General features: G+C 41.9%; 1 long non-coding RNA gene across 2 annotated transcripts; it reads right to left on the bottom strand.

Moving 5' to 3' along the window:
• Positions 1-5,380: 5,380 nt before the first annotated feature.
• On the bottom strand, positions 5,381-16,253 carry LOC134861026 (uncharacterized). 2 transcript variants are annotated; one of them, XR_010165349.1, is made up of 4 exons: positions 15,801-16,253; positions 12,679-12,735; positions 5,696-6,328; positions 5,381-5,586 (listed from the first exon to the last, which is right to left on the bottom strand). It is a non-coding gene; the product is annotated as an uncharacterized LOC134861026 (long non-coding RNA). The 2 variants fall into 2 exon arrangements; XR_010165350.1 differs by lacking the exons at positions 12,679-12,735; positions 15,801-16,253 and adding an exon at positions 6,851-8,719.
• Between the last annotated feature and the right edge of the window lie 3,966 nt (positions 16,254-20,219).

Here is a 20,219-nt window from a genome sequence, read left to right as displayed (position 1 = left end):
AATTCACTCTCCTCAAAGTTGTTTATAGATTCCTGAATTGACAGCTTATAGGAACATTTTTCAGGGACATTGGGATGGTTGTATTCACTGTCTGGGACGTGGTGACCTCTGGGGCTCTGTGTGTTGACCAGAGAGATCATAGCTCTGTGAGTTTGATTGTCTCTCAATGTGTGTGTGTGATGCTCTCTTCAGACATAAGGGCCTCTCACACGTCTCCAAATAATCTAAGTATAGTGGTTATTTGTGAGGTGTTTGTTTGCTGCAAAACGAGGCGTCTGCTCATGTTTGTAAGCTGGATAATGAAGAGACTTAGGCAGGAAATGCAGGCACTAGTGTGGCCGGTCTACGATACAACAGATACTGCTTTAACCAAATATGATTTAAAATATGAACCAATTTGGTTGGCTGTACTAAGAGAAAACAGGACACGTGATGAGGACAAAACAAAAACCTGCGGATGGAAAACAGTAAGAGTCGTGAATATGAATTTAATTTATGCATTTTACCTCAATTTATCTTTACGGGTAAACAAATGCAACCTTTAAAGACATGCCTAACTCATGCAGATCCTTTAATGGCATCCATGAGAATTGGCACAGACTAAATACTTGTATCTGTTCGGGGTAGCTGGGTTTATTGTTCCTACTTTTTACACATGTTTTGCTCTTTAGTTGAAGTTGATCTGCTTCTGATTCCAGTGTAGAGAGGCAGACAGCAGTGTTGGACCAGCATGGTCTGACTGGAAATCCCCAGAGAGAACTGTAACAGGTATTGTTAGAGAGGGACAATGCTGGACACACTGACTGACCTCCTGCTGTGTCCCTTTGGTTAACTTTACACTATTATGCTTTTATGGTACCTTACGAATGCTAGCTTGAGCTACAAATAGATAAAGTTAGTCAGAAATTATAAAAAATATGAAGGATGGAGCAGGAATCAAAGTGTGTGTGGAGATAAAAACAGCAGGGAGGATGTTCTTCACATCTTCACGCTGCTATCAGGCCTGAACTATCTAAGCCTACAGGCCACACACACACACACACACACACACACACACACACACACACACACACACACACACACACACACACACACACACACACACACACACACACACACACAGCCCTAATAGAATCAAAGGCATTTCTCCTGTGCACAGCGACCCGGTGGGTTTGTTTAAGGCTCTCTGTCACAGCAAGCTGTCAGCTCTACTGGAGCTCAGAGCAGGGAGTACACACACACACACACACACACACACACACACCCCACAGCAACAGCAGACATATGTCACATTAAGTGCCCAGACCCTCTATAGGACGGCAGCATTAACATAGTTGAGGATGAATTAGCAGTGCTACATTGGTTTCTTTTAAAGTGTGTCTTGATGTAAAGAACACATTTCACCCTATCATGAACGTTTGTTTAAAATAAGCTCAGTAATGTCCTGGAGAAATACTGTACAGTATTTTCTGATTCAAGGTTTTCTACTTGTTTTCTGCTGTGAAAAGAATGCGTTAGTGCAGAGTAGTAATTGAATTGTGACATTTTTTGGATTCAGTTTACATGCCACACTATACTTTGCATTGACGAGTTTCTTAATATTATAATATGCCTATTTTTCTGAATACGTCCCTCTTGATTAAAAAGATCTTAGTGTTTGCTGCAGACTGAAACTCCGATGGATAAAGGGGTCCATAAAATGCAGAGAAGATCCTGGACTTATGCCCGGATGGAAGACACCGGTCATGCGGCATTTTTAAAGGTATACTCTGATTTTCTTGACTGACTTTTGACATTTCTTGAGCTTAGAATATGGATGGAAGATCCCCTCTGAGCTTTGAAACAGGAACAAGTTTGTGAAAACCTGAATCGAAGCCTGAATGTAATTTAACGATGATTACTGGGAGCCAGTGTGAAAGAATTCCCTTTGCTCCTCATCAAGCTTTGACTTCAAGGTTTGGAAATTCACTTTCTTTAATAACTTCCATGAATATATTAACCAGTTGCCGCCATCCACACGGAGACTAACATCATCTTGCTTCAATCCATTTTCCCCCACTTTCAAGTGTCAGAGTAAAGTGGCCTGGTGTACGAACACTGTTAAGCATTTGCACTCATCATTTAATCATCGCACCTCGTCCTTTGATTGATGCCTAATGAATGCCCGGGGTCTCGGTTTACAAGACGATCGCTAACAGAGCCTTGCTAATGGCTTTCTCCTGTCTGCCCGACAGCTTCAGGAGCATTTATTCTATCATTTCTCATCCAGATCCTACCTACTCAAAGCAGTCTTAACAAAACCAGGCCTGTGCTGCTCTTCCTTTAGTGGACAGAACCTCCAAGTTCACCGTGGGGCTTAAAAAAAACCTTAAACTAAGCTCTTAGTTGTTTTCAACCACATAGACCCTGGTATTAATGGTATGAACTGGGTGACAAATAGGCCTTATAACTTCAACACATATTAATTTCCAGTAAGCTGAAAACACAGGTTTAATTTAACTAGATCTGTTTATGTATATCTGTACAGAATGCTTTCTGAAGGGGAGAAGGAGACCAATGAACGTTTGCTAAGTATCAAGTATTGTTACCTCTCTGAAACAACAGGAGGAGATGCAGTCCCCTCCACCCTCCACGGCAGGGCCTCGAGCATCCTCTAAATCAAATGGCTGCGATGGATAACACTGCCTTGAAGAATGGAGGTTCTGAGGTTAATGCTTATTATTTTAGGTGATTTTTAAGGTCCAAAATGATGAACTCAAATCAGTGAAAAGAACAGTTTGTAATTGTATGTGCACTGTGCCTTGTGCTATTTCCTGTTTTCACATTTTCTGTGTGACAAAATCTACCAAACACTTTAGTATCTCGTATCGAAAAGCTCAGATTGATATGACGCTGCTCAGGTGAGATAAAGTCCATTCCCAAATGAACGGGTCATGAGCTCTACGTAATAATTATGTCTCAGTTAGGCGCCCGTGTCGAGTTCAGATCCACCGCTTAGCGTGTGCGGGGTTGGAGTAGCGAGCAAGGTAGTTAAATAAAATAGGTCTAAAATAGAGAAACAGAATAGGGGACAAATAGTTGAAGGACTAAAATAGATAAATCCAGGGTAATGTAAACACTGAGCTCAGATAGAAAGTATAGAATGAAAACAAGGCAAATTCTGATGATGCTACTTTACACTTCCAGTAGATCTGAAAGGTATAGTATATAAACAAGTAAAGTACGTCACAATAAATGTACTAAAGGTGATAGTATAGTATGTCATATTTTCAAAATGTTATGCCATGACATTATATTTACAGCTTAATTTTTGACAGACTATACAATGTCTGTTTTCCCTGATATTCTATACTGTACCATACGAGTTACTCGGAGAATACCGGAAGGTTCGACACTACGACATCTTGAAACCGTTATTCAGATCATCCACGAGTACTTAGGTTTTTAGAGGTAACATTATTATAAATAAAAATAAACACTTCTCACATTCTGTTTCATCTATTCATGTGTTTATGTGATCATGCTGGTGTGAGACTTGAACCCTGTTCTGTAGTCAGTTCTTGGCCCTACAGTCTCTGACTCTAACCTCTAAGCTAGTTCACTTGTCTCACAATCTGTAATGACGAATGTATCATTCACTAGGAAGTGCTTTGACTTGAGGTCCAAACCTAAGATGAAAATGAAAAATATGCAAGGGAACAGCCAACTCTGTGAGGTCAAACGGTGATAAGAACCTGCCTTGATGTTCGGAGGTTGTGGGTTCAACACTTTTGTGTTCCAGTGACTTTTAGGGTGACTTCCTCTTAAGGAAAAATTCAAGTACAAGTAAAAGCAGGGAGCTGTCATCCGGTTCAATAGCTTATGGAGGTAGAACGGTGCTTCGTAGAACAGAAGGTCGTTGGTTCAAGTCTTGTGCCATGCAGTGAGTTTAAGGTGTGTTTTTAAAATGAAGAAGTGAAATACACACACATAGCTCAAAGAGATAAGGATGGTTGTTCTTATGCGTTGTCAGTTTAAGGTGTCTTTTTCAAAATGAAGAAGTGAAATATACCAAAAGTTCAACTCTGAGGGCCAGTGTCACCAGTAGTGTGGAGGTTAGTGCTTCGGTACTAAGGGGAGAGCGATGGGTGGCACTGGGTTCGAAACCGTTAGAAGGCAGTGATTTCTTGAGTGTTCACAGGGATGGAGCCAGTCGGAGCCAGTGGAAGCAGCAGTCGGAGCCAGTGGAAGCAGCAGCAGCAGATGGAGCCAGTCGGAGCCAGTGGAAGCAGCAGCAGACGGAGCCAGACGGAGCCAGACGGAGCCAGACGGAGCCAGTGGAAGCAGCAGTTAGAAGGCCGGTGGTGCGGTTGGAGAACAGGGGGCATGTGCCCCCGGTGTTTCGGAACAATACATGCAGGGGGTTATGGAGATTAAAGCCAGAAATAGCTGGCCTTATACTGAGAACAAGGTAAGTAATGGAAGTATTAATTTCAAAGACAAATACTTTAAGTTTCATACAAACATTTTATTCAGCGCTAAAGTATACTTAGCATGTGTGCTAAGTAAGCTAAGTAAGCTAAGCTAGCTAAGCTAAGATGGCTAAGTAAGCTAGCTAAGCTAAGCTAAGGTGGCTAAGTAAGCTAAGCTAAGGTGGCTAAGTAAGCTAAGCTAAGGTGGCTAAGTAAGCTAGGCTAAGTAAGCTAAGCTAAGGTGGCTAAGTAAGCTAAGCTAAGGTGGCTAAGTAAGCTAAGCTAAGCTAAGGTGGCTAAGTAAGCTAAGTAAGCTAAGGTGGCTAAGTAAGCTAAGTAAGCTAAGGTGGCTAAGTAAGCTAAGTAAGCTAAGTAGGCTAAGTGTGCTAACTCTGGGGCGGGTGGCTAGCCGGGTGGCTAGCCAGGGGAGAGAGGCTGGCCCGGCAGCGGGGGGCCTGGCCGGGCCGGGGTGGGGAGAGGCTGCCGGCAGCGGGGGGCCTGCCCGGGCAGCAGGGGGGGAGGGGGGAAGGGTAGGCTGGCCCGGCAGCGGGGGGCCTGCCCGGGCAGCGGGGGGGGGGCCCCAGTCTGCTAAATAATACTAACACTAATACTACTAATAATACTAATACTAATACTAATAATAATACTACTAATAATACTAATACTAATACTAATACTAACACTAATACTACTAATAATACTAATACTAATACTAACTAATACTACTAATAATACTAATACTAATAATAATACTAACACTAATACTACTAATAATACTAATACTAATAATAATACTAACACTAATACTACTAATAATACTAATACTACTAATACTAATACCACCAATAATACTAATACCACCAATAATACTAATACTACTAATACTAATACTAATACTAATAATACTAATAAAAATAATACTAATAATACTAATACTACTAATACTAATAAAAATAATACTAATAATACTAATACTAATACTACTAATACTAATACTAATACTACTAATACTAATACTAATACATACAATTAACATACATTTACATAAAATCAGAAATGTCCCCATGTGTGTAAGAAGCTTAGGACGCCATGGTCTTCATTGATGCCGTGGCTGGTGGGGTAAATCGCCGCACTGCTGAGGGGAGAAAAGAAGAAAAAGACACCATGAATTTTGGAACTTGATGACTGAGTACTAATGACTAAAAGTCAGTATAGTATGTTGAAAAAAATACATAGTATAGTACCTTAAGTTTTCCAGAAACTCAAGAAGACGACGTCTTCATTGATGTCAGATGTCCTTGGACTCCTCCAGCAGATGTCCTTGAACTCTTCCAGCAAATGTCCTTGGACTCCTCCAGCAGATGTCCTTGGACTCCTCCAGCAGATGTCCTCGAACTCTTCCAGCAGATGTCCATGAACTCCTCCAGCAAATGTCCATGAACTCCTCCAGCAAATGTCCATGAACTCCTCCAGCAAATGTCCATGAACTCCTCCAGCAGATGTCCTTGAACTCCTCCAGCAAATGTCCTTGAACTCCTAAAGCAAATGTCCTTGGACTCTTCCAGCAAATGTCCTTGGACTCCTCCAGCAGATGTCCTTGGACTCCTCCAGCAGATGTCCTATCACTCCTCCAGCAGATGTCCTCAGACTCCTCCAGCAGATGTCCTTGGACTCCTCCAGCAGATGTCCTTGAACTCAGGTGGGGAGTAAAGAACAAAAAGACACCATAACGTCAGTACAGTCTATTGAAAATGTCAGAAACAACGACATAGTATAGTATGTTGAAGATATCAGAAAAAAGTCAGAACACAGCACCTTAAGTTTTTCAGACACTCAAGAAGCCTCCGTCTTCATAGATGTCAGATGTCCTAGCCCTCCTGTGGGGACAAGAGAGGAAAGAGACACCATGAAGTCAGTATAGTATATGGAAAATATGTCCAACGGCAACATGGAAATATTTAGGCATCTATTATATGAGCAGTGGTGTAAAGTAATTAAGTAGATTTAGTCAGGAACTCAATACTTTTATTGAATCCCTTTAGTTTCTTCAGATGTGGATGAATGATGATTAAATATGATCAACCTCTGAATGTGAGGCATGAAAGGAAATAGGAGCATCATGAATTAAATGCACCTGCACACAGCAAATACAACTACAGCTAAATATATATCACACACATGTAATACCTGTAGAAGCAGGTTAAAGGAGGAGAAAACTAATGGAGGATCATAGTGTGTACATCATCAGAGCCTGTAACCCGAAGTGCGCATGCACAGGTGTTGTTGATTACCTCTGACAATAACAGTAGGAAAACCAATACTAAATCCATAAAACACTAATTAAACGCTATGTTCTTTCCCCACTGATCTCTGCTGTTTAAATGTTTGATGTATCTCACCTGAATGTACCGCTGGGTTGTTGGTTTATTAGCCTTGACCGTAGCAACTATATGGGCATTAGCATAGCAGCTAGCTGCTAGCACACAGCGGCCACGTGTGTTGGATTGTTTGCTTCTTTGTTTCTTTTTTCTTTGTTTATTTTCCTTTTGGTTTGTTTGAGTGTGAGTTCAGACCTTTTAAATCACATGAAACTCCACTTATCGCTGTTTATTCCCTCAAGTCTCTCTTCTGCTGCATCTCGTCAGCTGCTGAGGTTGCTGTGAGCTGTTGCGCATGTGTCATCCGATCAGACAGCTGACTCTCCATTAAGTAGCGTCTCTGACCTGCAGAGGGGGCTATGATAACTATCCGTTGCAATAGTTATCATAGTCTTCGTTAATGGTCTTATTCTTAATTAGTTCTATGTATATTTATTCTAAACATTTCTTTATATTACATGTATGATGATTTTAATTATAGCTCAATAATTGATCAATCTTTTTTTACAATTTAATTCAATTGACTGATTGGACTAAAGGGGTAACACTGAACTGACATTATCAACAGACTAGTTCTGTTTTATTTGTAAGTTTGTTGACATACTATACAATGCCGGGTTTTCTTGCATATTTTTGACATACTAGACTATCCCTAACCCGGACTGGGACAATAAGTCAGGCCGGGAATTATACACCCAGCCAGGCCATGTTAAGAATATTCTTTGTTTGAAGACCAAGAGTCGGTCTTAAATGGACCCGGAAGCGTTGTTGTTTAAGCTTAACAGTATTTATTAATGCAATAGAATGATAGGTCTACAAAGGAAACACAGCTGCGGTCCCCCACGCTACTAATCCACAGTCCACATTGAAGCAGTTAGCTGTCTCTTAGCAGCACGGAGAAAAGGCCCCGCTCTTGTGTTCACATCAGGCATTTTTACCTCTCTGGCTCTTCCGGTCTCCTCTTCTCCCATTGGTTGGCGGCAGGGGCCGGATCCTATTGGCCCCTTTGTCGTCACATGCACATACCCCGTCTTCTTCAATTGGTTGACTGACGGAGGCGGGTCCAGAGCACAGTCTGCTTCGCCATCTGATGAAGTGTCATGACGCTTCTCTTTATGATATATATTGTACACTTCTTCTAAGACTTATTGGTTATTAAACACAAACCAATATCAGTAATGCAGCGTTGAGTGAGAGTTGAAGTCGGTGTGTTTAGTACGTGACTCCATGTGTGAATGACTTTTACTCACATCCTCGATATACCATTAGCTACATGCTACTTGAGGCTAAACAAAAAATAACACCCGGGGACCAGAAGTACAAGGTCCGGTCCGTCCGGAAACAGTGAATTTAGTCCTTTAGGGTTCCGTTTCAATATATTGATTATCCTTACAGCCACTACCAGTTTTTTGGGGGCATTTTGCTGGTTGTATTGTCAGTAAGTACAGCGTTGCTGCCCATAGTGACAGCCCTATAGTTTAAATCTCCCTGACATCAAACATGTCCTCCTGTGGACTGCTGGCCCTGTACCTGCCAGCTCCTCTGTGCTGGTGGTTCTACTACCCAAATAGAAACATATGGACAGAAGTTACTATTTAAAAAAGTGTGCAATTATATTTGGTAACCTATCTAATTTGATCTACTTAACATTGTTCTTTTTATTCATGCATATTTAACTAATCCCTCCCCTTTCACCCTGTATTTTGGTTCTGCTGTCCTATAGCATTAATTGGAATGATTTCATTCCTGTTTGATTTATTCTGTCATTTTGTATAACTATATTAATCATATCAATATAAGTGTCTTGGACATATGTTTACATAAATGATGACCAAACCGTTTGAGACCCACTGAGATAACTTAGACTAAAGTTAACTCTAAACTCTGGGAGAGTCCTTTACCTCACTGAGCTGTAGTTATCTGAGCCTCTCAGTCTGACAGGAGAGGACTCTCCTCGACCTTGTTCTAGAAACAGATCCTGATATCCGTTAGCGCAGCTAGCTCCAGATGCTAACAACAACAATTCAATTCATCATGAGGTATGACGCTCTGCTGTCCGTACGCTTCTCCATGTTTGGGATTGCAAGAATATATCATACATTGACTTTATCCAGTTTGAAGACACATTTTGCTGCAGAGTTTGATTAACTGACGGCTTACTCACATGCTGTCTACAGAGCACATGTGATGCATTCAGCCTCTGCAGCCTCTCTGCAGGACACACCCCGGAAGTATCATCGTGCAACACCTGGCAGAGAAGCAGCGTGATGGCGCCGGTGTGGAAACACTTGTTGGCGTTTTACCTTCACTGCTAACAGCCTGCACATTGTGCTATCCCGTCAGCGTTGGTGAGTAAATACTGTTAGTAGACAGTGCTGTTGGTGAGCGCGAGAGTCAGGTTAGCTCCCAGTAAAGCACACAGTAAAAGTCCTGCAGTGAAAAGGTGACTTGATGTAGAATGGCTGGATTTAGAGTCATATTAAGTCATAGTTTAGAATCGTGTGACAAATATAATATTGTAGTTTATCATAAACAATCATGTTGATGTGTCCTGAGAAAAGATATGTTTCATTATAGATGGATAGAAGTACTTTATTGATCCCAATTTGGGAAATGTTTTCGTTGCAGCAGCATAAAAATCACATTTTTAATATTTGTTGTAATTACAATAAGAGAAATAGCTTTTAGAAAGAAAGTCAAACAGATGCTGATAAATAAATCCCTGAAAAAGTTCAAGATGTCTTAAACCAGAATAATCCTAATGCTGTCCCTCTCTTCATTTCTCCCCAGGTGAGTGCAGAGTTTCTGGACCAAACCTGAGGACAGCCGGGTTTCTTCACATCATCCTCGTCCTCTTCTTCCTCCACTCGTGGTAAAGTATGTCATTTAAAAGTCTTAGTAAGCGCACACTTTTAAATGTCAGCAGAAAGTCCTAGGATAGTAAAAGCTTTAGAAATACCATAATAGTTTACCATGCCATTAGTAATCTGATATAGTGTCGGAAAAAGTCATAAATATAGCAAATAGAAAACCATCATAAAAAGTCATTAAAGGTCACTATTATTTCATTGAAGTGTAAAAAAAAACGATTTAATTTTTGGTAAAAAGTCAGAGCTGATGATATAAAATATAAAATCATAAATAATTTTAAAGAAATGTCTTAAAAATGTGAAATTTCTTTATAAAATCATAAAAAGTGTTAAAATAAATCAAAGTTTATTTTAGAAGTCATTAATTAATGACTTCTAAAATAAACTTTGATTTATTTAACACTTTTTTCTTTTTTAAAGGTGATATTGACTTATTATGTTAAATACAACTTAAACCTATCACTCTTTGTATTACCCGGTGGCTCACCTGGTAGAGCAGGTGCACAGTGAGCCAAAAAAGAATCCTGGCTGCCTGGGTTCAAATCCCCCCTGCGGCTGCACTGCTGCTTTCAGGAACCAAAAATACAAAAAAAAAACCTTTTTGGGTAATTTTCTCTTTTTCTGTACTTCCTTATCCTGACTCCCTACTATACTCTATCTGAGTCCTGCCTCTCCTTGTCTGCCTGCCTTCCTACTGTGACTGCCTCTCCTTGTCTGCCTGCCTTCCTACTGTGTCTGCCTCTCCTTGTCTGCCTTCCTTCCTAATGTGTCTGCCTCACCTTCTCTGCCTGCCTTCCTACTCTGCCTCACTGATCTACCTCTGATCTATTGTAACTATCTACCTTGTTCGATATTCGAACCCCGTACACTTAAGTGGTGGATCTGAACTCGACACGGGCGCCTACGTGCCGCGAACAAACCCCTGAGGCCACATACATGTACATGAAGCTCTGCTCTCCGGGCACATTTAGCTTCTCCACTGAGTAAAGCACTTTAAAAATCACTACAGCTCACAAAGGATTTGAACACACAACCTCAGGTCTACTGACCTGTCACTTATCCTCTGAGCTATTTGTCCTGAGAGACAGAACCTTCATTTGGTAAACTCATTCTCCACTTTGGGTGTTAGACTTGAAAATGCCTGGATGTCCCGGGATTCGAACCTAAGACTTCAGCTCACCAGAGAAGTGTCGTATCACACCGAGCTATTTCACTTGAGGCAGTTATCAGTTGTTTGGTAGGATTTGTCACAAAGAAAATGTAAAATAGGAAATAGAACAAGTCATAGTTTAGTCCATCCAATAAAACTGTCAGTGAAGTATTTCAGTAAACTGTGCCTCCAACATTTGTAAATGAGAAACTCTTCTCTGTTCTTTCTTCCATCATTGTGGATGTTCTACCTGAAAATCTGTTCAAATAAAGAGGATCGAACCCAGAACCTCCAGTCTTCAAGGCAGTGTTTTATCCCAGTGAGCCATATGACTTCAATGAAGTCTGTTTCATTTGGTAATCTTATTCTACATTTTGGGTTTTGAACATCCAAAACATTTGCACCTTATGGGGATTGAACCTGAAACCTCAGTTCTTCAGAACAAAAGTGCATCTCACTGAGCCGTTTGACCTGAGAGTTTGGCATGGTGTTCAGTAGCCTGTCATACAAAGTATATCTCAAATAGTCATAGTGTAGTCTGTCTGAGAAAGCAGTAATAGTTTAGTATGTCAAACAATTGAGGCACAAACACATGTGAATGAAACTCTCTTCTCTTTCTTATTTCAGTTCATCATGTTTGATGTTTTAGCTGAAAAATCAGTGCAAATAAAGAGGATTGAACCAGAACCTCCAGTCTTTAAGGCAGTGTTTTATCTCAGTGAGCCATTTGACTTGTGCAAATTCTGTTTGGTTTGGTGATCTTATTCTGTACTTTGGGTGTTGGACCTGGACTGAAATCGCTGCACCTCATGAGGATTGAACCTAAGACTTCAGTTCCTCAGAGGAGTGTTGTATCACTCTGAGATATTTGATCTGAGGATGATTTTGTCTCACAACCTGAGCGTGTTTGACTCATTTGTTATTGGTGTTGGACTTTAAAAACCTCAGCTCTACTGAGCTCCCTCACATCTCTCTGAGCTGTATGACAGGTCACAGAAACGTCTAAATATGAAAACCTTTCAAAGTAATTCTCTTTGGTGTTTGACACACATCCTCAGATCTACAGCCCACAAAGCCTCCACTCTGAGCTATATGACCGAACACGGTTGATTGTTGTCAGGTACACATTTGAACTTCTTCTGTGGGGAATTTGACTTGTAAAGTTACTGCAATGGATAAGAATCAAACTCACAACCTCAGATCTTCTTAGCAGTGTCGTATCCCTGTGAGCTATATGGAGAACACACTGGTCTGTGTTTGGTTGAGAATGTAATTCCTCCTCTTTGAACGGTAGACTTTAAAATATATTGCACCTAATAAGGGTTGAACACACAACCTCAGATCTTCTGACCTGTCACTTATCCCTCTGGGCTATTTGTCCTGAGACGTTCATGTTTCGTATGACTTGTTCATTTGGGTTTTTGGACCTTAAAGATGAATGCACCTGAAAAGCCTTGAACCCACAACCTGCAGTCTCACTGTCGGTCTTCTATCCCTCTGAGCCATTGGACCTTAGACATGAACCTTTAATTTGGTAGATTCATTCTTGACTTTAGGGGGTAGATTTTGAAAACTCATGCACCCATGAGGACCCAAGACTTCAGCTCAAGAATGCTGCTATTTAAAGGATGTTTTCAAGCTGAAAGCAACTCAAGAAAACAGAGAAAATCTACTTATCTCAGCCTAGCATGACAATCTGAAAATCACAGGACCGTGTGCAGGTTTTACTACAATAAAAAGAGAATATCTTGACCTTGTTTGATGCTTTGTTTGTGTCTGTTTTAAAAGTAGATGCTCGGCCACCGATCAGAGAGAGCGATATAGTATACCTTTGATTTGATGGTTACCAAATGTTCCTCCAGGTCTCTGCAGCACAGTGGAGTCTCCTTGAAAGCACACGGAAAAGGTAGGTGGTTGTTAGAACGGATGTGCATACTTGAGGTCTTATAACTCGACAAATGGGACCTTGGTTTTTATAGGACATTTGCAAAGACAGTTTCTTAAATCATTTCATCATTTTTAATCAGCAGCCTTTGAGCGGAAAAATATAATTGAGAAAAACACCTAATCATATGTTTGACCTTTCATACTTTCAGTCTAGCTCTCCAAATCACACCCAACATTCTTCCATCTGCTACAGGCTGGTCAAGAATACACACACACACACACACACACACACACACACACACACACACACACACAGCAGCACATACATTTAATTTAATTAGAGCATGTGCAGCCTCCTCCTCTGTCAGTATTGTGAAGGCGCTCGGGAGCAGCCAACACTATCACTGATTGCTTCTAGATAGGAAGAAATATGATTAGACCACGTGTGTCTGAGTGTGTGTGTGTGTGTGTGTCTGAGTGTGTGTGTGTCTGAGAGTGTGTGTGTGTGTGTGTGTGTGTGTGTGTGTGTGTGTGTGTGTGTGTGTGTGTGTGTGTGTGTCAGAGGTGGAAGACATCTGATTGTGGTTTTGTTAGTGGTGAGAGCAGAGGTAAGCTGAAGGGTTGAAAAAGGACAAGGAGATGATTGGATGTGAGGGTAACGTGGAGAGGGAGTTACATTAGGAAGTGAGACTATGCTCCTCACATCTTTCTCTTAAAGAAAATAATAAGCATACCTCCATAGCTTCACATTGTCACAGGTGACGCAGAGGAAAGGGTCGATAGAGAGAGGATGTGAGGAGGAGGAGGGAAGATCCCTAATCTCTCATTATTAGTTTGATTTTCAGATGGACGGGAGGTAAACATGAAAGCTTTGATTCTCTGGGTAATAAGATTAGTGTTATTAAAGGGAGAAAGGCAGCTAGGGAGGGAGGGGAAGGAAGGAAACATGGAGGAGAGGATAAAGGAGTGACCTTTTTAAGGATGAAGTAAGGAGAGAGGAAGATACCCCGCTGAGGAGTGGTGAAAATATAAAAGGAAGGGAGGTGAGGCAGGGAGGGGAAGACAGAGGGAGGGAGGGAGGGAGGAGTGACCCTGGCGAAAACAGATTAGTGGAGCATGAAAAGGATTACCAGCAATGATAGTCCCTCTGAGAGCAGCCAGTGCCAGCCAAAACACACACACACACACACACACACACATCAAAGTGATCAGCATCAGTGCAACCAGTCTGGCAATGCAAACACACCCCATGTACAGCCCAGGACACATGTTCACCACAGGAATCCCACCGCTATACTTACTAAATGACGGAAAACTGCACTAAAGCTGTTTAGTATGTTTGTTTTACTCTTTCAATTATTTGGTAACTATTGAAGTCGTGTTTGCCAGCTGATTCTTCACGTCACTTCAGCTTTTACACGTCCATCCAGCAGCTACAATTCTGCCAATTTTGCAGAAAAAAAACAGCTGACTGTCAACTAGTGAGGTTCAACCAGGCTGACACCTCTGTTTGTGTGTGTGTGTGTGTGTGTGTGTGTGTGTGTGTGTGTGTGGTTGTGTGTGTGTGTGTGTGTGGAGCTAATCCCACACAACCCCCTGCATCATGGCTGTATTTAACCCTGAAGAGACTGAAACGTCAGTAAAAGTACAGACGTATTTGGAGCAAAATGTGAAGTACTCATAGTGTCAAAGTGAAATCACATGCAATATGCACCCCATCACAACTTAGTTTTGGTTGAAGTCGAGCACATTTTAACTGCTTTATGCTTTAAAAAGCAGCACAAAGTCCCTTTTTCACTTTGAAATCGGGGAAAAGGTATACAGTAGCATTAAATCAAAGTTGTATCCCTACATGCCAAATGAATAAATACAATAAAGGTTGATCAGAAAGCAGAAAGGACAAGGTAGATTACCAGCTTTTTACACCACAATCAATACCCAAACCCTGATAAAAGACACTAAACCTTTCCTTCTTGCTGACATTTCTCTCCCCCCCTGCTGAGGGGAGGTTCAGATATCAGGACCCCCCCTCTCTCGTCCACTCATGTTAAATGAGGGCTTTTTCCTAGATTGTCTCTGCCGTTGGTGGGGGGTGTTGGGCTCTGGGAAGAATGAGGACTTCCTGGGGAGGGAGGGCCTTTAAGTGCAGGCTGAGGAGTCTCCCTCTCTCTCTCACCCCCCTTCACACTTCCCCTCTGTGTCTCTCACTCGCCCTAAATAGGGTCGAGCTCCCAGACAGGACCTGCTGCTTTCAAAGACCCCAAAGAGCAGCTCCCGTCCACCTGCCCTTTCCTCCCCTTTCCTCCCCCCTCAACAACCTTTTCTTCCTCTTTCTTTGCGCTCCTCTCTCCTCTCCTACCTATACCTCTCATGTATCTTAAGCTACTCTCTTTGTTCTCTTCACTGCAGGATTAAGAGTCGATATATCTGTTAGCATCAACTTTAAATGACATTGTCACTTTGGAAACACTTGGTTATATACAATGTTGTTTCAACAGCCTTTTAGAGTCTGAAAACAGAAAGTCTGGAGCTGATAGATGTTTAAATATGGTCAGAATCACAGCTAAACAACAGCTATATGTGGTACCCTACATGTTGCTCGGGTTTACACGATTACAATCAAGATAAAGAAGAGGGAATTCTGCTTCATAGAAGTGCGGTTACTTACTGACTTTTCTCAAATGTTGATGACTTTTACCTCTTAAAAACAAGCAATCCCACATCTCTAAATGATTTGATTTGATTAATATCTTCAGGGTGCAACATTTATATCACCATGAGATGTTCAAAATCTCCACGGACACCACGATAAAGACCCAAAATGTAAGCTCACACAATGACGCTGAAAGCAACATGTAATCAAGCGTCACAGAAGGTCACACCGGCTGCAGCTCACAGGTAGAAAAAACCCACAGTCAGTAGGAGTCTCCACAGTTTAGCTGCAGATTTAAGACGTGCAGGCCCTTTACACAGCTGATCATTAGCCAATGAAGCTCAGCCACCTGTGGAACACACACCTTGTGGCCTCGAAGGGCCCTCCCCTCTGTGATGAGTAGCAACATACCTTCCTCCTTTAACCAGGCATCCATCTTTGGAAGACAGCAGATATATCCTTTAAATAATCCATCCCGGAAGAGGAGAGCTCTGTCAGGTTTTACTAATCTTCCTCTATTCCCTCTTGTTGCAAGGACACAGAAATGGAAACCAGGCAAACCATCTCTAGAAGATGTCTGACCATCAAACTTATCCTGAGGACTTCCTGCAATAAGAGCTGCCCCTCCATCAGCAGCCATGTCTCCCCCAGCCTGACTCTCCCTCACACCGCCGCCAGCGCTCCTCTCCGCTCCCCTCCGACCCATACTGCGTTTTATTTAATTTGTCCCGTATAACAGCGGTGAATGAAGCCCAGGGTTTAGGGCGACACAGGCAGAGAAAAGCCACGGCCGAGGGAGGGGCACGCCGCTCAGCAATGTGCGGCAAAAGAGAAACAATAAGTGCCATTATTTTTGATTGGCTTTCCCCTTTTTGAAAATTACTTCCAAAGTGTGATGTCCCATTGTGGGAGCAGAATAAGGCTGGACAATGCAGCAGGGGGAGGGGGGGCGTTAGTCTTATATATCCAGGCTAATATTCAAGGGGGCTTTGGCTATTGCTGGCGGGCCTGCACTGGATAACCTGCAGCCTGGGCCCGGGTTAGGCTCATAATGGGAGGCCTTTAGTTCCCATTGTGGCGGCTGTGTCAACAAAGAGGCCGCTGGGAGCTGCCTGGCATGTGGAAGGGAGAAAAGACCCTTTATCCCTCTCTTTTTACAGAGAGAGGGAGAGACGTTATCGCTGCTCCATGCATCACTCTCTCCCTCTCTCTCCCTCTGTCTCTCCCCTGTTTATCCCGCTGATGGATGTCTAAAGGGAATAACATGTATCACAAACAGATCGCTGGTTTCCGTGCTACATACTACATGCTAACACTTTAGCATTGCCTGTGAGTAATGAGCAGTGAGTACATATTATTCTGTCTGTACACAAACGCAATAAACTCCTGTATATAAACTGTCTGTTACCCATGGTGGATCTTTACTCTCAAGGTTTGAACGCAGGTAGGTTGAAAAGTTAGTATATGCTTTACCTGTGCTCTAAGGAGGGGGTCCTGCAAACTCCCCAGTAAAGGTTTATAAACCTCTGATCTAAGTGTTAGTATAATAACAATAAGTTAATAAGGTATGTGATCAATATTAAGATTAACAGGTGTCACACAAACACACACACACACACACACACACACACACACACACTTCTATTATGACTCGTGGCTGTGATGAGGCAGCCTTGAGAAAGCAGGTGAAGCTGAACAAATAGTGGCATCCAAACACACACACACACATGTATGTAAATACACACACGCTGAACAGCAGCACCTAAACAAACAGGCAGTGATGGTGGCACACGCCAAGCAGCTCTCATTACCAGACACACAATGAGCTGTAGACACACACATACACACACACACACACACTCTCACACTCTCTCTCTTCCACGGACTAAATGAGTTTATTTCTAACATCATACAGCTGCTGCAGACAGAAATGCACAAACTTAACGCAGCAATAAGAGCAGTTTATGACGAACATGGGAGGCTCTGGGTGCTGTTTGTTTGCATCAGCAGTTTCCTATTGTTGCGCTGACATAGATAAGTGAGAGGGGAGAAGGGGGGAGAGGGAGAGAGAGCAACTGGTCAGCATAGAAGGTAACAGAAAGAGGGAAAAGCCTCGCAGTGTTCCTCCGTGTGTCAGGAAAAATAGGCACTATAAATATCTGCTTTTACTCGGCGTTGAACATTTAAGAAGTATTCTTTACTGCTTCTTCACACCTGTTGCTACATGCTGTGCATCTAGGTGTCTTTCTGTGTTTTCCACAATCTTGAGTACACTCACGCACTTCTACATATTTTCACCTTATAGAATTCTACCTAAAGCGCTTTGTTCTCCCCCTCTCCCCTCTCTGCTCCAATTTCCTCTGGGCGGTCGTTAAAGCACCTTATTATCTTGTGTACACACTTCACGTGTATGCACATGAACGTAATGACGAGCCCTCCGCTGACCCCTGACCCTCATCAGAGCCACAAAGAGGCAGAGAGCGGCACGACGACAGAAAGACGGAGAGGTTGCTTAGGGTGACGAGATAAAAGCAGGAACGTGACAGCGATGGAGGATCGGGAGCGTGAAGTGGGGGAGGAAGAGAAGGTGCTAAATGCAGCTTGGTTTGACTCCCCTAGGTTGAGGTTGGAGACAAATTAAAGACACTGACTTTAATTACGGGCTTAAACACATGCATATGATGAAGCAGCTTGATGATTTGGACTGATGAGCAGATGCAAATAAGAGAGGTCACTTTGAGCTCTTATTTTCACAAAGCTTTGGGATTTTATTGCTTACATGACATCCATTGTTAGTTTAAACCCTACATGTTTTTAATTTCAATTTGAGATGGTTTAAGTGTAAGACTTTGGCCAGACCTCCAAATCTACACGTCAAATGACTCCAAATTCCTGCTTCAAACTGTGACTTTTACGGCCGATTAATCAAGAAAGACTGAAACCAACTTTATGAAAGTAAGTATTGTATATATGAGACGCACGTGAGATCCTGGAACTGAAATATTTGACATTATTGCTGAAAAAGGGACTAAAACGATGAATCAATTATCTAAATAACTCCCAAATGATTTCCTGGCAATCTACTTTAATATATATATTTTTTAAAACCTACTTTGCAGCTTTAAAACTCTGAATCTGACATCACGTGATTTATCTTCAGTCACTCTCACACACATTATGCCTTCCTTCACATACCTTTTGCCAAATGTGTGTGTGTGCGTGTGTGTCAGGTGTGTATTTAACTGGACAGATGATCGGGATAAGAGCGAGAAACAGCCGTGTCCATCACTCTGTCTGTCTGCAGCACGAACAACTTACATTATCAACTCATCACTGTGCTGTCAGCAGTCTCACTCACACACACACACACACACACACACACACACACACACACACACACTGTCACTCTGCACTGATAAGATGTCCATTACGCCTCTTTCAGTTTGACAGACAACATTTTTACTAGCATAAAATCTGAAAAACACAAACCGCCTGCACCGTCCGTTGATCTCAAATCTTAAATGGACCTTGAATGCAACAAATGGAACAATTATTTTCCTATTTCTGCTCTAGTGGACGCTCTGTGCGTGACTTGGAGATCATTTAGCCCACGTTGAGGAGCAGGACCCTTCATATGTCTAATAACACACCCTGAGTACTGGTTTGCTATGGTGCTCATTTACCATCCTCTCTGATCTTCTTTAGTGCTCTCTACTGCTCATTTATTATTTAGTAGTGGCACTAAAGCCAGAACATCTTCTATCCTGTCAAAATAAAAGAAATACTTTGCCATATGATCAAACAGCTGGACACCTTTTGTTTGTTGAAGCCCCAGATTTATTCTTATTCAACTCCTAAAAGTTGGTTTATGAGTATGGCATTGGCCAGACAACCAAAGCTACATTTCAAACCCCAAATCCCTGCGTCAAACTGCAACTTATACTGCCAATGAATCCCAAGCAAAGTCAGAAAACCAGCTTTATACAAGTAAAGGAAAGTCAGAGCGTTAGTCTGTGACACTGAGCCTTCAAAATCTGATGAAAAATCCTCAAAAAAGGCTGTGATTTATCCTTCATCTTTCCAAAATACAAGCTATTTCTAACACTGTTGGGACTATTTCCAGCTGCGGATTAATACACATTTGATGCATCAGACTTGTCGATAAGTGTGTCCTATTTATTGTCAATCCAATCCAACATATTCATCCCAATACATACCAAGAGAAGCCCTTATTCAGACGCTCACACACACACTCGGCTGCGGCGTCTGATTGGAAACTTTTCTCCAGCGTAGGGAGGAAAATACACCTTTTGTCTCAGAGCGCACGGTGGAGAGGTGGAGAGGTGGAGAGAGAGAGAGAATCACTCTGACCTTGGTCTCAAACATTATAGATTTCCTTCTGCACGGCATCTGTAGCTCAAGTGTTTATCTCATTGAGACACACACCAACAAACACACACACAGTATCAGCCTTGGGGAAATTGAAAGTATTCTAGCTTATGTCCGTGGAAAGAAGGACCACTGAGAGACACGACTAAACCAAATACTAAAGCTGTATTATAATACCATTTGATGGTCATCGAAGTAAAAGGACCACAACAACCCGGGATCAATTCAAGACTAATATTCATCTTTAATGGACGGAGTTATGGACTAGTTTCTGAATGCATCCCCTTTAACCTAGATATATTTTATAACAAAACATGAACTTCAACATTATTTAGAGCTATCAAATTAATCGTCTGCTTTTAATGTAAGCTGTTAAATTACATACTAAATCCACCAAGAAAAGGGGAATTTCTTACCTCAGCATCATGATGGTGTTCAGCC

The sequence above is a fragment of the Eleginops maclovinus genome, chromosome 24 (genome assembly GCF_036324505.1).
Source record: "Eleginops maclovinus isolate JMC-PN-2008 ecotype Puerto Natales chromosome 24, JC_Emac_rtc_rv5, whole genome shotgun sequence".
In the NCBI taxonomy this organism is placed as follows: domain Eukaryota; kingdom Metazoa; phylum Chordata; class Actinopteri; order Perciformes; family Eleginopidae; genus Eleginops; species Eleginops maclovinus.
This window is presented reverse-complemented; position numbering and strand designations above follow the sequence as displayed.